General features: G+C 51.3%; 1 protein-coding gene across 1 annotated transcript in view; it reads left to right on the top strand.

The window, feature by feature from the left end:
* Window positions 1-8: 8 nt before the first annotated feature.
* FLYWCH1 (FLYWCH-type zinc finger 1) overlaps window positions 9-6544 on the top strand; it is a 26961-nt gene continuing 20425 nt past the window's right edge. Inside the window, exon 1 of the mRNA XM_006163001.2 lies at window positions 9-66. The gene's annotated coding sequence lies outside the window, so the exon portion shown is untranslated. The remainder of the gene's footprint in view (window positions 67-6544) is intronic.

Raw genomic sequence — 6544 nt, 5'->3', positions numbered from 1 at the left:
CGGCGGCGGAGGCCGAGAGACCCGCTGCGGCTCCGTCACCGGAGAGGGAGGGCCCCGCTGCCGTCGGTGAGGCCGGGCCCCAGCGGGTGGGGAGGGTCCTGCGGTGTGAACGCGCCCCTGGCCCGGCTTTCCCGGGGTCCCAAGGGCAGGTGCTGGGGAGGCGGGGGGTGGGGAGGAGGTGTGTCCCGACCGTGCGTCCCGGAGCCCAGGCCGCCTCCTTGTCGGTCCCCTGAGATTCCTGTCTCCTCGGTCCTCCTTCCTCCAAGACACCAGACCCTGGACTGAGCTCCGACACCCCAAATCGGCCCCGCATTGACCCGCCTTTCCTTGGTCGGGTCCGCCGCGCCCGCTGCTGCGCCCCCACCGGGTGCACCCCCCAGCCTCCGGATCTTTGCGGAGACGTCCTGGTGACCTTGCACTTTCTGACCCCCACCCGCCTCCAGATTCTGTAGAATTTAGAGACCCGTGGTGGCTTTCAAACTTTGTGACTGACCCAACACTGGGAAATAAATTTGACGTGTGTGCCCTGCGCCTGCCTCGTAGACTACAGAGCCACAAGTTTAAAGTGAGACGCTTCCCCAAGCGCACATGACGCGACCATTCGTCCCAGGTCACTGTTCCATTCCGGTCCACTCGGTTCGGAAGGCTGTTACCGACCCAGCTAGCGCTTCAGGACTCAGTGGCTCTGAGCCCGGCGTGAACCCTGCCCTAAGCCCCGGGCTTGTGCAGGGGGTGCTGAGCTCCGTGGGAAGACAGTCGCGGGGAAACTTCTGGTCCAGGTCCAGGGAAGGTCTGTTTTACTGGGACACTTCTACTTTCCAGGGCCGGTACCATTTCCGGGACTTGGCTTAGACTTTCTGGTGTGATTTATCTCGTTTCTCTTTCCAATGCTGCTATTCGGACTTGTGGAGCGGAGCGTAGGTGGAGTCAGGGCCAGATTGTGGAGCCGGGAAGGTGGAGCTGAGGATGCGCCCAGCTGTGGGGACAGCGATTGTGCTGGAGAGGGCTGAGGTCCGAGAGCGACCTGCAGGCACCGCAGGGCTAGAGTGGCGCCTGGCGGACCCGACCGCATCTGCAGGGCCAGAGCTGGTAGTGAACAGGCCAGCTGGATGCCATGGGGTGGGAAGGAGCCGGAAGTGGGTGTGATGGGGGAGGGAATAAGGTTTGGAGACTTCAGGCTAGGTAAAAGAGTGAAACTATAAACCCTAGGGAGATTAGGGGTATGCACTGGGGGCCACCGGCTGGACTCTCTCTGTGCCCTTTATGTTTCTTTTTCTTTTACAGAATTATTTATTGTTATTATTTTAATTTGCTATATAGGGCATATGTGCTCCCCAGAGACAGACAGGCTGGGGGTGGGGGGAGATAAAGCAAGCTACCAGCTCCAGGACTGTGCTGTGGTCACCACGTGGGGGTCCAGCACCTTCACCACCTACCACATCACCTGCTGGGCCCCGGTGCCCTTTCCATCCCCCCCCCATTATTTAATTACTTCTTTTTAGTTTGCTACAGGGCATGCACGCTCACCAGAGAGAGAGAGAGACAGAGAAAGTGATAAAGCAAAAAGCTGGCACATGCTCTCTGCCTGCAAGCCTGGCTGGCTGGGGCTGCGAGCAGCTTGCTGCACGGAGACTCTGCCCCAGCTCCCCGCCCAGATAAATAAACTGATTTTTTGGAAAGACTTTTGCTATAGGGCATGTGCATTCACTGGACAGAGAGACAGAAAGTGAGAAAGCACCCCCCCGTGAGAATGGCCACACTGCAATCCCTTCTCTTCCATTCTCCTCTTGGGATTTTGGATGTGCACACACAGATGTACCCAGTATGAGCTCCAAGCTGCCACATCCAGGACTTGAACCACAGTTGGAATCCAGTGCCTTAACCATTATGCCACCTGCTGGCCTCAGTAAACTAATTTTTAACAAAACACCAATGGTGTCAAGCATGTGAAAACCTGTTTGAGTAGTAATTCTTACCCTTTTTATTTTTAAGAATTATTTTATTAAAAAAAAGAATTATTTTATTTATTATTACTATTAGTTTAATTAGACCAGAGAAAAAAAGTAACCAGGTCCAGGACCAACTGCAGTTGGCCATGTGGGAGTCCAGTGCCTTAACCACCACACCACCTGCTGGTCCCAATAATTCTTTTGGGGCGTCATTATCTCTCGGTTTCCCTGTGGCACACACAGGGCCTGTAAGTAACTGTTGGAGGGCTTGTGAACCGGCAGAACAAAGCTCTAAACGCCAGCTCATTAGTGGGGGATGGTCCACCTTTAGGATCACCCACGAACTTTTGTTTTTTTCTTAAAGATTTTTTGTCATAAGGTACATGTACTCACCAGAGAGAGACAGTAGAGGGAAAGTGATATATCACCCCCTGGGGGGAGGGCAAACCCTTTTCCTCCATTCTTCACTCAGGATTTTGGGCACTCATGCATATACCTAGTGTGATTTTTTTTTCTTTCTAAAGAATTAACTTTATTTATTTAATTTTACCAGCGAAAGTAAGAAAGCAAGCCACCAGGTCCAGGACTTGAACTCTAGTCGTCCAGTACCCTTAAACACCATGCCACCTGCCGACCCCCGGTCCCAGTGATTTTCAAGCCTCCAGGTTCAGGACTCAAACTGCTGTTGGCCACATAGGAGTCCAGGGCCTTAGCCACTACGCCACCTGCTGGCTCCACCCAGGAACCTTTTCAACAGCAGGACCTGCCTTCCACTATTCAGGACCCCTTGGGCCCACATGAACTCCTTGTTCTTGCGCAGTGATGTGCAGTTTGTAGAATTCACTTAGTCTCGTTTGCCACTTTTCCTACACCGCAGGTGAAACCAGTCCAGAGAAGGTAGAGAGTCCCTGGGTCCCCCACAAGCCAGCCCTGCAGACCGCACTGGTGGGTGACGATGGCACTTGTCACGCTCACAGACCCCCCGGGGGGGTGGCCACGCCGCAATCCCCTCTCCTCCGTTCTCCTCTCAGGATCTTGGGCACGCACAAGTGCCCAGCGTGAGTTTAAGCCACCGGGTCCGGGACTAGAACCGCGGTCGACTACATGGGAGTCTAGCGACGTAGCCATTAGCCGACTGCTGGTCCTGCAAGCTGATAGTTTAAAAACTGCTGACTAGAACCTAACCATTGTAGCCCTGATGACCAGGACGACTTGAAAAACTGTGCTTTAGACTAAGACAGAGGGAACAAAAGCCTTTCTCAGACATGTCAGGCGGACGCAAGTCTGAGCTTTATCTAATTCATCCTTAGCGAGCCAGGAAGTTGTCAGATCCAATTTACAAGAGATCCAGAGAGGGTTCTAGAAGACTACAGATCAGGAATTTTGAAATGAATGTACTATTGGCGGCTTCTTCAACAGTGGGGGAATTTATTTATGTGTCTGTATTTGCATGAAAAGACAAATGTATTTGTCTATAGACTAGAACTGTTTAGCATTGTTTCCAGTTTTCTACAATTTACAGAGTTGTGAAAATATCTTGGAATCAATGAAAGGCCACAGACAGATAGCCTGGAAGCTTATCTATGTCCTAAACTCTACAAGCTTCCCATTTAAATACAAACTTTCCATTCAGTCTCAGAATCAATGAACTTTTTTCTTTCTTTCTTTCTTTTTTTTTTAGGTTTTTCGCATAGAGCACATGCACTTACCAAAGAGATACAGAGAGAGGAGGGCCAGCAGGTGGCATGGTGGCTAAGGGCACTGGCCCACATGGCCAATCGCGGTTTGAGTCCCAGACCTGGCAGCTTGCTTTCTCACTTTCCCTCCCTCTCTCTCTTTTCTGTCCCTTTCTGGTCAAATTAAATTAAAATAAATAGGGGCCAGCAGTTGGTGTGGTGGTAAAGGTGCTAGACTCCCACATGGCCAACCATGGTTTGAGTCCCGGACCTGGTGGCTTGTTTTCTCACTTTCCCTCTCTCTCACCCCCGTCTCTCTTTAGTCGAATTGAAAATGATAATAATGATAAATAAAGAAAATTAATAATTCTTTTAAAAAAATAAATAAAGTTAAATAATTATTTTTAAAAAGAGAGTGAGAGAGACCAGCAGTTAGCGTGATGGCTATGTCACTGGACTCCCACATAGTGGACCACGGTTTGAGTCCCAGACCTGGTGGCTTAAACTCACACCGGGCGCATGTGTGTGCGTGCCCAAGATCCCGAGAGGAAAACGGAGAAGGGATTGCAGCGTAGCCATCCCCCCTGGGGGGTGATTTCTTGCTTTCTGTCTCTCTGTCTGTCTGGCAAGCTCACGCACCGTATAGCAAAAACCTCTCCAAAAAAACAAGAGAGAGCAGAGAGAGAGAGAGACAGAGAGAGAGAGATCCAGAGAGAGGGAAAGTGAGAAATCACCCCCTAAGGAGAATGGCCATGCCTCAATCCCTTATCCTCTTAGGATCTTGGGCACACACATGCACATGGACCTTGCTTTTCAAGCCACCAGGTCTGGGACTCAAACCACAGTCAGCCATATGGGAATCCAGCTTCCTTAACCATCACCCCACTGCCTGCCCCCAGTGAACCCTATTTTTTAAAATGAAATACAGGGCCAGCACATGGCATGGTGGTTAAGGCAGCTGGATTCCCACAGGACCAAGCCCGGTTCGAGTCCTGAACCCTGTAGCCTGAAATTCATGCCAGGCCCATGTGAATGTCTGCCCAGGATCCCAAGAGGAGAATGAAGGGATCGTGGCATAGCCACCATCTCTGGTGGGTGGTTTCTCACTTTCTCTGTGTCTCCTGCAAGTGCACACTCTCCATAGCAAAAAATTAATCTCTCTTCCAAAAAAAATGAAAAAATGAAATGTGGCTGGTCTCATCTGATATGCCTGATTACTTACATAGGCACGATGGTCGTGCAAATCCACTAAATAGGTCTACTTGAGGTTTTTGGGAGTCTTCATAAGAACTCTTAGATTAGAGGCCAGCAGGTAGTGTGGTGGTGAAGGTGCTGGACTCCCACGTGGTCAGTCGCAGTTTGAATCCTGGAGCTGGTGCCTTGCTTTCTCATTCTCTCTCTCGCATGCATGTGCCCTATAGCAACTTAAAATAATAATAATAAATCATTCTTTTTTTAAAAAACAGAATGAAATCTTAAACTTTTTTTAAAATTCACTATAGGACACATGAACTCACCAGAGAGAGACAGGGGGGAAGTGAGAAAGTGCTCACCAGGGACGGCCACGCCACCATCTCTTCTCTATTCTCGGAATTTTGGACACACACGCATACATGTGCCCAGTATGTTTTTTTCTTTCTTTCTTTTTTTTTTTTGGAGAGGTTTTTTGCTATAGGGCGCATGCACTCGCCAGACAGACAGAGACATAGAGGCAGAAAGCAAGAAGTCACTCCCGGGGGGAATGGCCACACCGCAATCCGTTTTCCTCCATTCTCCTCTCGGGATCTTGGGCACACACGCACACGCACCCAGCGTGAGTTTTAAGCCACCGGGTCCGGGACGCGAACCGTGGTCAACTACGTGGGAGTCCAGCGACGTAGCCATTACGCTAACTGCTGGTCCCCCCAGTATGTTTTTTTTATAAAGAATTATTTTATTTAACTTCATTTATTTATCCCTTCTTTAATTTCAGTTTGACCAGAGAGGGGGAGAGAGAGAAAAAGTGACAAAGCAAGCCACCAGGTTCAGTACTCGAACCGTAGTGGGCCATGTATTCTCCCCTGCTCTGCCTCCTCCCCTTCTCTCCTCCCTCCCCTCCCCTTCTCTCCCTCTCTCCCCTCCCCTTTTCTCCCTCTCTCTCCTTTAACCACCAGGCATCTGCCGCACCCCTAGTTTGACCAGAGAGGGGGAGAGAGAGAAAAAGTGACAAAGCAAGCCACCAGGTTCAGTACTCGAACCGTAGTGGGCCATGTATTCTCCCCTGCTCTGCCTCCTCCCCTTCTCTCCTCCCTCCCCTCCCCTTCTCTCCCTCTCTCCCCTCCCCTTTTCTCCCTCTCTCTCCTTTAACCACCAGGCATCTGCCGCACCCCTCCCCCTTTTATTTTTGGAGAGGTTTTTGCTATAGGATGTGTGGACTCGCCAGAAAGAGAGACAGAAAGCAAGAAGTCACCCACGGGGGGGTGGGGGGGTGGCCACGCCGCAATCCCTTCTCCTCCATTCTCCTCTCAGGATCTTGGGCACGCACACACCCAGCGTGACTTTAAGCCACCGGGTGTGGGACTCGAACTGCGGTCGTCTACATGGGAGTCCAGTGACATAGGCATTACGCCAACTGCTGGTCCCACCCAGCATGTTTTCCAGACCATCAGTCTGAGACTCAAACCATGCAGTTTGCAGTGTGGGACCCAGCAGCCTTAACCACCATGCCACCACCTGGCCCACCGCCTGCTTTCCAAGAGCTCCTGTGTTTCTCCGTTTACCCGTGTCAGTACTTCCTGGGGTATTCGAAACCACTTTGTGCTGTGATGGGCAGGAGCACCAGAGGGACAGGGGCTCTCTCTCCCCTCCCCTTCTCTCCTCCCGCCTTCTCTCCCTCCTCCCCTCCCCCCTCCCCTTCTCTCCCCCCTCCCCTTCTCTCCC

The sequence above is a fragment of the Tupaia chinensis genome, unplaced genomic scaffold (genome assembly GCF_000334495.1).
Source record: "Tupaia chinensis unplaced genomic scaffold, TupChi_1.0 Scaffold141247_1, whole genome shotgun sequence".
In the NCBI taxonomy this organism is placed as follows: Eukaryota; Metazoa; Chordata; class Mammalia; order Scandentia; family Tupaiidae; genus Tupaia; species Tupaia belangeri.
The sequence above is the reverse complement of the archived record's forward strand: the minus strand, read 5'-3'. Positions and strand labels throughout refer to the sequence as shown.